The sequence below is a fragment of the Epinephelus fuscoguttatus genome, linkage group LG13 (assembly GCF_011397635.1).
Source record: "Epinephelus fuscoguttatus linkage group LG13, E.fuscoguttatus.final_Chr_v1".
Classification (NCBI taxonomy): Eukaryota; Metazoa; Chordata; class Actinopteri; order Perciformes; family Serranidae; genus Epinephelus; species Epinephelus fuscoguttatus.
Window position 1 is genome coordinate 40,760,891 of NC_064764.1, and position 12,958 is coordinate 40,773,848.

A 12,958-nucleotide genomic window follows, 5' to 3' on the forward strand; every position below is an offset into this window, starting at 1 on the left:
TAAAGCCTGCTTGTGTGATAAGGAGCAGGCGCTCTGAAACAATTCTCAATCAGGCAGTTGGACGATTTCTGCAGCTGTGAGGGAGTGGATGGAGAGAGTGTGGGGAGGCTATTGAAAAGCTTTAGTGGTTTGATTAAAAAAAGAATAAACATACCTCCACATATATGTGTTTAGAAGGCACACACATTTGACCTTCAGTATCAACAGAGCTGGAAGAGATATTCACATCTTTTGCTTAAGTGAAAGTACCAATGCCACAGTTGCCAGAATGTTCATTTCTGCAAACAAAGACTACGTTACATTTACATGTTTCATACATGTCATATCAGCGTTTCTAAGGTGACGAGTATATGAGCTGAACGTGTCACCATGAGGTGGAGGGGATGGTGGATATAAGCGACGCCTGCAGAGCTGCACAACACTGTTCAACACCAGCAAACAACCACACTGGTTGTGACTTTGCAGGAAAGTGCTGCTTCCCCCCAGCTTTATCGGCACCAAACCTGGGTGTATTTTAGGGACCTGTTGCTGCGCCACGAAAAGGGGTTGGTTTATAAAGAAGCATTGCTCCATCTCCAGCGTGGATTGTGCCTCCAAAACTATGTATTTTAAGCCAAAACATCATCTTTTCCAAACCATAACCAAGTGTTTTTTTGCTAGTTTTATCGTATTCACTACATAATAATGTGTAAATGTAATATATCTGTGATTTGCAGAAACGTACAATGCCAACAATTTTGGCATTGACTGGTTTGGGAGTCAGGGGGCTGCTCGCCAAAATTCCGAAGCCCTTTTTGTCCGAAAAATGTCTCATTGCACCAAAAGCCCATTGCTAAGATGTAAAGTGTAATACAAATAAAATTTTTTATTATTTATTATTATTCTCCATCAGCCCCTTATCCCCCCCAAAAATGCACATTGTTCCGAAGTCTCATTTCTCTGAAAATACACACTTCCTGCAGACAGACGGTCCAATCGCCACAAAAAAAAAATGTATATCATTTTGTAGTGAATATGTTAAAACTTTCTTGACAACACCATGGTGAACCTGTGTTAAGTTAAGCACAAAAACCACTCGGTTACAGTTAGGAAAATATCATGTTTTGGTTTAAAACGCCTGAATTTGGTGGCAAAAAAGCCGCTTGAAAAGCAGGGATGGGTCACTTAAAAAACACCCAGGTTTGTCTGCTCAAATGTTCCTGGGAAACGTCAGCAAAGGTCAATAACAACACCCGGGAGTCATGACTCAAACGCTGCTGGTCAACTGAAACTTACTGCAGGGAGTGTGTAGTTTCAGAGAAAACAACGGCATGGCACCAGGAGTATGAAGTTATATTAAATGGAAATACTACATACTTGAGTAAATGTATTGAGTTACATCCAGCGCTGCTCTAAAACACCGTCATACAAAACATATTAAAGTGTAAAATCAAAGTCCTGCAGAAATAAATTTCCCGTCACTTGAAATAATAGACTTTTATCCCACAAAGCTGAGATGAAGGCGAGAACGTGTCCTGAAGAAACACACGTCCTAAATCCCAAATGAGCCTTTTTCATATAGTGGAAACACTTTGAAGGTATTTGAGACTTTAACACACTGAATCCCCTGAATTATCTTATGGAGGTGTTCCCGCCTGAGCAGAGACAAGGGCGGCATGGACGTGTGTGTGTGTGTGTGTGTGCGTGTGTGTGGACCTTGAGCCACACAGCTGTGGAATGTGGTCAGCTGGTGAGGCCTATTAGTGCATGAAGCTCACCACCAGTCACACCTCACTGTTAGTATTCGTGGAGCCAGAGTTCATTCGCAGAACGAGAGGATTCGCCACGTTTGTATTTTCTCGTGATGACAGAAAGGCTGAGAATAGAACGTGGAGACTCTGCTGCCACTTCTTCCATCAAACACAGACTATACAGTGAATACTTTTATTCTGTCTGTTGGTTTTTTATTTCTTGCCCCCTAACATCTGAACATGCTCACAGTTGCTGTTGCTGTAGACGCTGTTGGGTGCAATGGGCATGTGCTCCTCTATATTTAGAACATGAACCCCCCGCTGATTCAACACGGTGCTGAGTTTAAACTTTTATTTTCATGTTTGTACAACTGAAGAGATCAGTACAAGTTTGTGTGTTTTACTAGTCATTGTACAATTTTTTAAAGAATAAAGTTGATGGGACTCATTTCTCTGCGTCACATTTGTCATACCAACTATATATATATATATATATATATATATATATATATATATATATATATATATATATAAGTGCAAACAACTGAAGTTTCTTAACATTTACAGGGTCTGCAACATTAAGTGCCGTCTCAAACCAACTAGTGGGGAGTGGGAGTTATAAAACCCTCCGACACTGAGCCTGCACCGATGGCGACTAAAAGGGGATTTATGGTTGTGCGTAGACCCTGTGCATGCAGCCCACACCGTTGTGAGCATTTTCACTTGTGCGGTGGTGTGTCTGTGTCACTCTGCAGTTACACCTCCTAAACACTGGTTGGCGGCGGAGTTTCTGTGAAGTGCTGTAAAGTTTAGTTGATTCAAAACACACATTAAACACACATTAAACACACATTAAACATGGCTTAATACTGTAGAGACAATTTACGCAAGTACACAAATCAGCTTCACTATAACTCGCAGCATTCACAGACAAACACTTGTCTTTATCTGGACACATTTTCCCCACAAATACAACATGCTAACTCCCTGGAATTTGTGCTTACTGTCTTCACAATTTATTGTTTCTTATCTGTGAAATTAAAGTAAATAAAAGCTTTGTTTCCACTGAGGGAAATGGTTTCAGTATACAGAAACAGGTCTGCGTCACAGCCACACATAGATACAATTCTGGGATGGTGCACGTCAGGCTACAGTGTAGCCGTACGTCGACATGGAGCCTACAACGTAGCTATAAATTGTGTGTTACTGACTGTGTGCAATGCCATATTGTGTTTGTCATGGAAGATGCTACATACAAATAAAGTTCTGCGACTACCCTTACAAAGCAGTGTGTTACAAATACGTGCAAAGAACCTAAAGTTGGATTAAACTTTATTTTTCTCCAAGGTTATGAAAAGTTATGACAGTGAGGGGGAAGTTTGTGCCAAATCTGTGTTTATCCCCTACACCTTGATGGAGGAGTTTCATTCACCTGTGAGGGTGACTATAAACAGAGTTACAATCTACAGCAGAGTGGGAGTGGGTAGGGTCCAGTTTGGAAAGGCCTCATATGTAGATATTAAGGCCCAATCCCAATACCCCCCCCTTGTCCACTACCCCTTGGCCCTCGAAATGAAGCAACGAGGGGTAGGGGTTGAAATCTTTCCCTAGGAATTAGGACACCACTCACTACGTCACAGCGTCAGTTACGTTCACGCATACGTAACTATTTTAAACAGGAAGCTGCGAGCCATCTACATTTCCGGTTGAGTTCATCCTACCGATCGTGTTTGCGGCATTCATCATGCTTCGTCTGATGAACAACAGACGACAGGGGACTTCTGCTAGCTAGCTAACCAGCTAACATCACGAGGCAGCATAGTTATACTAGCTGGCGTGTTATCGTAATGTGAAAATCCGACAATTTTGCAGAACAGGACAGATGACAGACGCCAGATAGTATGAGCCAGCTAGCTAGCTAGCTAACAAGCAACCTGACGACGGTAACGTTAGCTATGTATGAACTTTTTTCCCCGTCTCTTGCTCGGTGGTAGCCATGGCGACGTCTACCCCTCGCTGGCAAGTCAGCATCTGAAATCCCTCGCTCCGAAGGGCTAGTTTCATACCCACTACCCCTCGTTATGCCCCCTACCCCTACACACAAAAAGGAACTGGGACACCACTACCCCTCGCAGGAACGTGCAAATCTGGGGGTAGGGCTAAGGGGTAGGGCTAAGGGGGGTATTGGGACGGGCCCTAACTGTTCATTCTAAGGTAATGAAAACACAACGATTCCTTGTTTCAGGTGATAATACACTGCATGAAAGCATGGTTATGAATATTATATTGACTCTCTGCCAACGAACCCCCTACGTCCTACACACTGGACCTTTAAGTAAAAGATCTGAGCACTTCTTCCTGGGCTGCTGTCTGCAGACCAGATTTCCCTCAGGATGTTAATAAAGTTGCTTCTGTTCAAAGACACATTCAGCTTCCTGTTTATTTCTTAAAGAATGTGAGTCATTGACATTTAAATGCCAGTTCCCTCGGCCTCGCTGCAGAATGACAAAAGGTTCTGAGGTGAGGAGACAGTCAAATAAAACTCGGACAAAATAAGAATGTTTTTTGATCCTGCCAGAGGAGAATCAGCAAAGGGTGAAAGAGGAATGTGGCTCCATCTTCAAGTGTCCCTCTCCTGCTGAAATTCGTGCCTTCATGCTACGCTGCCACCGGGGTGTGAGAAAGTCTTGCTTGGTCCTGCGCTGTGTGCATGTGAGTGTGTGTGCACGTGTGTGTGCCAATGTGTAAAATGTTCAGTGTGGTCAGCAGACAGTTGCATGCTGTTCTCGGCTCGTCTCTGCAGGACCTTGAAAGAAAAACACCTAAAGCAAAGGACGTCTTATTCTAGAAACTCCTTCTCCTGTAAACATTGTCTTTAGATCCATTTACACTCTCTCTACACCTCCGTCTGTTTTTATTGGACCGTATTAAAGATATTAGCTGGAGCTACCTCCCCCTGGTTTACAGTACAGTTCCTCATGTAGACAGCTGTGTAAAACATTGAGCTGTAAAACAGGCCGCAGTGATCTGCTACCTGGGTGGCTAATCAACCTTTAATCCCTTTGTTTCTCATACATTTACACCAGCTGAGTGACTGTTAATCCACACAGTCATTACAGTGTTGGAGTTATAAATCAGCACACGAGTGATTATCAACAATGTCCACAGTGTTGGTTCTGCAGAGCGAATTCTTGTGTTCCACTGAAAGTAATACTTCACCCCATAAATGACCATTTGTATATCAGTTACTCACCTCGTATTATGTTGAATTGATGGAGAAAACTTTGTTCTTCTCACGTGCCTCCACGGTGGACAGAGAATCCAGAAAGTGCTTGATAAATCACAATAAATGGGGGGCGCGTTTAACAACAGCAAAACTACATCAAAACATCCGTTTAAAAACTCTTATGCAACTTGTGCAGTATAATCCAAGTCTCATTTGTCCAGTCATACGCACAGTGCTTCCCAGACACATGCATTTTCACTAAAACGTTACTATTCTGTATACAAGAAGAATTCATGGGTAAGTTCATGCGTTTGACCTCAGCTTAAAACGGGTCCATGTCACTGGTCTGACATTCCATTAGTCCGACGGTCCACGGTGCTGAACGGCTCCCGGCGGGCGTATTTCTGCCTTGATGGTGCGCCGTGACCGGCTCTGGGTCAGCTGGGAAAGGCTTGAGGCGGAGCAGGCTCACAGCTTATGTGTTTGTCACTTTCTTTTTCATTTTAACCCACACCATGATGTTTTCCTGACCCTAACCAAGTGGTTTTTGTGCCTAAACCTAACCAGACCTTAACCACAGGGCATCATGATGATTTCGGAACAACAGGACTTCGGAACAATGAGTTTAATATGGTCGGACCAATGGGCTGTTCAAACACACATGCTCACCCAGGCATGCTACCAAACAGCAGCCTGCGGGGCTGAAAAATGAAGCTAACCATCATCATCCTCACTGTGACCTCGTCACATGTCCACGTTTGGTCATGGACTTTCCACGTCCACATATGACGTCCAAGGTACCCTGGGTGTGTTGGTTGTTGACGTTCTGGGACGCCGTGTCAACTTCAGCCTGTTACATGCATTGTCTGTTTTCAAAATACACTTCTGTTTTCACAGGAAATGTACAGTTTGCATACAGTCTCTTTCAAAATAAAAGCACTACGTCGGTACAACACCAACTGATGTTTTTTTTTCCTTTCAACAACAAACGCACGTGGTTGGGTTTAGGATCACACAGGAAGTGAACACTGGGTGAAAGTTGGTGTTTGTTGGACCGATCCACCACCCGTCCCACCTGGGGTACTCCGACTTTCACCAGCTTAACTTGCATTCTTGTCCCACCACATTTCCCCCTGATGCTATAACAGCAACCAGCCACGTATCATGCTGATGTTAAAGAACAGCTAGTCACTGCCCAAGCACTAGATTTGGACGACTTTGGAGTAAGACTGGGTTGAGCTAACGCAAAAGTGCCAAAAACTGAAGTTGTTCTAGACTTTACAGCAGAAATAAACATGTTTACAGCCTGGTACAAAAAACAGTTTTGGTTACTTTAGCTAATTTCCCTTTCTTCACAAATGTACCGTGGTTGAATTTTTATATAACTCACCCATTAAGGCTGAAAGTCACCTGTCTTAAGGCCGGGGCCACTTGCAGGCTGTCTGTAAGTCAGATCCACCCTTCACTCCTCCATGTGTCTAGCCTCTTGCCCAGATATGCTCACTTCTGGCTCCAAAAAGATGACAATAGCTGAAATGTGGAGCTGGAGGCTTCAGAATGGGAGTCCACAAACCAGTGGGTGACCTCAGGGAAGCTAAGTGGCTACTCATGTAGTGAAGATCTGAAATCATGCCATCCACACACGCAGGTGTTTTAAATCTTAAATGTTTCAGTGAAAGTACATGTGTTCGGGAAGTACTGGGAGCTGTGTGAGCGTTTGTAAATGGATGTTTTGATTTGATTTTGCTGTTGTCTAACGCAGCCCTCCCTTTTCCTCTAATTCATCAAGAACGCGCTCTGTTTTTGGATTCTTCAATCACAGAGGAGGCGTGCAAGGAAAACAAAGTTCACTTCACAAACTGAAGGTAACATGGGGTGAGTAACTGATACCCAACTGATGTCATCATGACGTCAGAAACACGTTGGACTTTACTTAGGAGGTCAGAGGTCATACATGTGAAGGTAGAAAAATACGTTCAAGGAAATCACACAGAAAGCAAAGTACATAAATCCAAGTGAGGCAAAAACCAGTGAATCAAACATGAAGGAGCGGCTGGAGGCCGTGAACACACTCAGGCGACGATGACAATCTGACAACTGAATGGGAGAAACACAGGCCTGTAAATACACTAGGGTGGGAGGGTGGAGCAAGACACAGGTGAAACACGTGAGGTCATCAACGAAGGCGGGAAAACTCAGGAGGTAAAAGAAACACAATGAGAACACATTTCAAGGTAAAACAGCCAGTAGACACAAACACATGAATATTAACTTGGCAGAATATAACAACATTGGACAAATGTTAAAATTCGGTTGACGATTTCTTAGATGTCCAACAATGTTACAGTTTCATGTTGTGTGGACGTTAACATTACAGTGTTCTCCATACCTCACGGCTAAATGTTGTTATTCTACGTCAAGATGACTTAACATGAGACGTTTGGAAGACATTGGATTTTCATCACCGTCACCATCATCTGTCGTCAGTATTCTGTCACAAGGCGTTCAACGTCCTGACATTATTTCAACCAAATATCAGCATCTAATGTCACTGGTAACCAGCTGGGTATGAAGATGATCATTCTGTGGGTTCAACTGTTCCTTTAAAATCTCCCCAGGTGGAGATATTTCTCTCTCAGTTTGCAGATCATCACACACACACACACACACACACACACACACACACACACACACACACACACACACCCTCTGTTCCTGTATGTGTGTGTTTGCCAGGTGTGTGTGGGAGTATCTGCATGTCAAAGTGTCCAGGATGCTCCGTGGGGAATATTTGCATGTAAAGCAGAACAGGTGTTGTGTACGGATCTTAAACATACCCCACAGCGTTTTGTAGATCTCAGCTGGGTCACAGTGACAGCAGCGTCTCACAGCTGCCCTCTGAAGCACTCCCTGTTCAGGCACACAGGACGAAACACAGATCCTTCCATGTTTTGTCCGGGGGCTTATTACACACAATATTTCCCTGTTTCTCATCGATTCCAAGGTCATGATGACACCACAGGCTCACAGAGAGGCTCATACGGCCGCCATGTTGTCTGCAATCAATGCACACATGAAGTCACACTCATTCAGAGGTGTATCCATCGCTTACATCTCAATAAAACAGGTAATATGTAGGTAATATGTATATATATATATATATATATATACACATAAACCTTATGTATGATTTGATTTTGCTGACACTTTTGTCCTCCTGATTTAAACAACTCCTTAGAATTGTGTTTCAAATAATTCCTTCCCTCATACTTTTGTAAGACACTTTTTCCTTTTTTAAAAAAATTATTTATTTATTTATCCGTTTCTTTATATCATGTATTTGTTTATTTTTATTACTTTTTTCCTAATTTAAGTTTGTTTGTTTTTTTTTATCTTTTTGTATTATTTATTTATTCATTTATTTATTTATTTATTCATTCATTTATTTTATCATTTATGTTTATTACTTTATTTCCTAATTTAAGTTTGTCTGTTCTTGTTGTCACTTCCTGTGGCAGTGTTGTGCTCAGTCATGCTGAAATCACTAAACGTTGTGTTCTACAAATGCCTTTTTGAACGTGTGTATTCAACATGTATTCGTTGAAATAAAATACAAATAAAAAAGAGGATTCACAGTGCAATTGTTTTATATAACAAAAGATAACACAACCAAATGCATCACAGACAAATAGACATAAATGTCAAATACTTGAGGCCAAAAAACTTCACTGAGACATAAACTGAATTTATTTTGAATTAATTTAAATGTGTTCTAGTGGTGGAAATAATCTTTACTTTAAAGTAAAAGTAGCAAAACTACAATATAAAAATACCTTGTCACAAGGAAATGTGCTGCGTCTAGTGTTATTTAAGAAAAATGTGTGTTATTAGAAAATATACCAAAGCAAAATTCTAAACACAGAAGAAAATAGCTCACGTGACTTTTCTGCTGCTGTGTATTATTAGATTATTGATTATGAAAAAAATAGTAAATAGTGTGTGACGCCAGGCATCAGCATGCCCGGGGCCCCGCTCCTATCTGCTGCCTGGCACACAATGCACCTCACCCTGATTCCTGTCCCTGCAGGTGGCTGCGGCTCCATGTTACTTATTTGGGCTGAGCCCAGACGGCGGGTCACAGCTCCCAGGTTCACAGGGACACACAAACCCGTCTACCACGTTAAGGTGGCGATTCTCGGAGGAGGCCCCGAGGCAGACCCAGGACACCCTGGAGGGATAACATACCTCGTCTGGCCCCCAGGCCATAAAAGCTGCCTCATGTGTTCACCTGCTTTTCTGTGTGCACCTTTAACACCTCTGCAGCACACCTGACACACATCCATGCATGGCTTTCATAACTGACTTTGCTGATTGACACATCCCATTAGTTAAGTTAATCTTGGGCTGATAAATTATGCTTCTTTTAACTAAACTACTGTGAGTTTGCGACATCTGTTGGGTTTTATTTTAACGTCTTTATAGTTAGTTCATCATATTCTCACATGCTTTGTATGTTAAATGTTCTTCATGTAACTGTGGCTGCAAGATGAAGGCTGTGAAGTAAAAAGTAAAGTGTGTCCCTCTGAATTATGGAGGAGTAGAAGTATGAAGTATCACCACACTGAAATACTCAAAGTACAGGTGCCAAGGACACAAAACATGCTTCAAAGTGATCATGTTGAACACCAGTGAGTTCCTCCCTGTCTGAATGTACCACTGGTCAACACAAGATGGCGCCATCAGCAAAGGAACCAACACACACACAGCACACACAGATTTATCCCTTTGTTCATTTATGATGCTCAGTTTATTTATTAATCTATTAACCTTTATTAATATTTTCACAGAAGACATTTTGACTTTTCAGCGTTGTTACTAAAAACATTAACATAAACTTTTCATTACATGAGTAGAAAGATGTATTACAATAAGCAAACATACATCAGTACATAATAAATATGCAGCGAATTACTTCATTAAATTAATAATAATTAATAATTCATTAAAAACGATAATAAAACAGACAAAACCAGTGGCACACATGATGTTAAACAGCTCCTCTGATCTCATCATGACCTTATGAATCAATGTGATGTGTTTAATGTACTGCTGTATGAACTGGTCACTTCCTTCCCACACTGAGGGCTGTGTTTAGTGAAGGAGGAGCCCCGGGTTTCCTTCCCAGCGCGTCTTGGACGGGTGGAGCTCCTGAATGATAGTGGTTTCCTGCTGAAGGCAAAGTCAAGTTTGTGAGTTATTTCTGAGGCATTATTTCACCCCAAAACACTGTGTGTGTGTGTGTGTGTGTGTGTGTGTGTGCTGAGTATATTTAATGCTCCTTGGAGACACTGTGTCTCGTACAGAATACCTAATACTTAAATTAACTTTGGTAAAAGTAGGAATACTGCAGTGTAGAAATATTCAGTTAAAGCTTAAATAAAAGTATTGGCGTCAAAATATACTTACATTTTAAAAAGTAACACACACACACATGCGCGCACACACACACGCACACACACACACACACACACACAGATAGGGGGCTCTACAGTCAGAGTGGCAGCTGAGGCTCTGAGCCAGTGACGCCAGCTGCATACCCTCATGCAGAAACCACTGCCAGGTGCTGCCTGTCAAACACACACACACACTACACACGACACACACACTGCAGCACTTGGATCCATGTCAGCTCTCCCCTAATTGCTCATCTGGTCTCGTTGTTGACGACTTTAGAAAGATAATTGTTGCTGAACGGTTCCTCTCAGTGTGTCAGAAAACACGACACAGAACTCATCATGTTATTTTATTTACAACATATTAATTAATGTCATGACATCAGAGGTTAATAACTAACATCATTATTTATTCTGGAGTTATTGATATATGTTTTCCTGTCTGTTGATTTCAGCACCTGAACTGTTCGTCTGTCTGAATGAATGACAGGAAGGAAACGACAACAGGAAGCAGCTGCTGGATGAGACACGTTATCAGAGGAAAGAAGAACAGCAGTGCATCCTAAAAATATTTACTGTGTATAAACTGTGTATATAAATATATCTCTTTGTCACATATGTCCACCTGTAGCATTTATAAGCAGTATATATAGTTTGTGACACACTGTGGTGTATTTGTGAGCAGATATGTATCTGTTGACAGCTATAACTGCTCCTGAGAGCACCCATAGGTGGAGGATGACATCATAATGAAATACAGTGACATGTCTTTAAAGGAGGACTTATATTTACTGACAAATACTGCACATTTATAAACACTTCAAATGTTCTTAAAGCTGAGTACATTATCAATGATTTATAAAATGTTTATATGCTGCTTATAAATGCTGATTAAGGGACTTAAAGTGTTCCCAAATTCTAGCAAATAACAAATAACGTACAGATGACTAATAGCTGCACAACATGTAACTGAGTATATTTACTCACAAAGTACAGTTCTGAGGTTCTTAAATCAAATATTTCCATTTTATGTTACTTTATGTCACAGTGGGCACTTTTTACCTGCCATACAAACCATGCTCTCAGCTCGCTCCTGTAACTTTCCATTCACCCCGCCTTGCCACCACACCTACCTGCCAGCCTATCACCTGCCCACACACTTACCACTCCTGCCTGTCTGCCACACCCAGCTCATCAGGCCAGCTGCTCTCACCTGTGGATGGTTACTTCCTGCCACTATAAAGAGTGCTGCTTACCTGCTCCATCTACCTGTGGCTGTGTAGTGTTTTCCTGTGACGATGCTTCAGCATGAATGTTCCCACCTGCTCGCCAGTTGTCTGCTGCAGCCCAGTTTGGTTCTGGACCCCTCGCCCTCTTGACCACGCCATCAGTCGCTATCAGCTGTCACTGATGTCTGGAGTGCTGCATTTTGGGTTCAGATCACACTCCTTACAACTTTGTGCTTCTTCACTACATTTTGGAAACCAATATTGTTAATGATGTTGACGACTTAGTTTTATGTCATACTGATAGAAAATAGAAACTTTAGTTGTGTGGACAAACTACACTTTTCAATTCACTGAATGAACTTAACATTGCAAATAAGATGAACTATTCCTGAAAAAGTAACCTGGCTGCCTTAAAATCTTGACGCTTAGTTGACCTTCTATTCCTTATTATGTTTGCACAGCTAGAAATTATAAATTGATTCAACAGCAACAATAATGATCATAATGTATATTTATAAAGCAAGTTTCAAAATAGAGTTACAAAGACATGAAAACAACAACTTTTAAAAGAACTGATAAAAAACACTTAAATGTATAAAAGACAGAGGATATAAAAGACACAGGCAGCTCATGAGTTAAAGGTCTAGTATGTAAGATTTAGTGGCATCTAGTGGTGAGATTGCAGATTGCAACCAACTGAAACCTCTCCCATGTGCTAGGCCAACACATTCTCATTGTGACCTCGTCACACATTGACGTTTTGGTCATGGACTTTCCACGTCCACATATGACGTCCAAGGTACTCTGGGTGTGTTGGTTGTTGATGGTCTAGGACATCGTGTCACCTTCTCGTCTTTCAAGATACACTTCCCTTTTCATAGGAAATTCAATGCTTACATACAGTCTCTTTGAGAATAAACGTACTACGTCGGTACAGCACCACAAATTTATGGGTTTTTTTTACCTTCAACAACAAACACACGTTGTTGGGTTTAGGAAAAAAGAGCAGGGTTTGGCTTTACAATCTTATGGGCACAAACTAGTCTGGGGCCGTTTAGTGGCCGTTTTGGTAAGGAACCGGAACCAGGGCGAGAGAGACAGGATCTGGAATTCGATGGATGCGCCTTTCCGTCAAAATAAAAGCACCAAGCTAATAAAAATACGGTGAAACTTTTTAATTTAAAGAATATAATTTACAAGAAAAGCCCCAAGCCATTAAGTTAAATTTTTCTTTTATTGTATTTAATTGTATTACAAGTTATTGTCTATTTCAGTTGTCTGTTTTATTTAATAGGCACTTGACCCTAGTTTTGTACATTA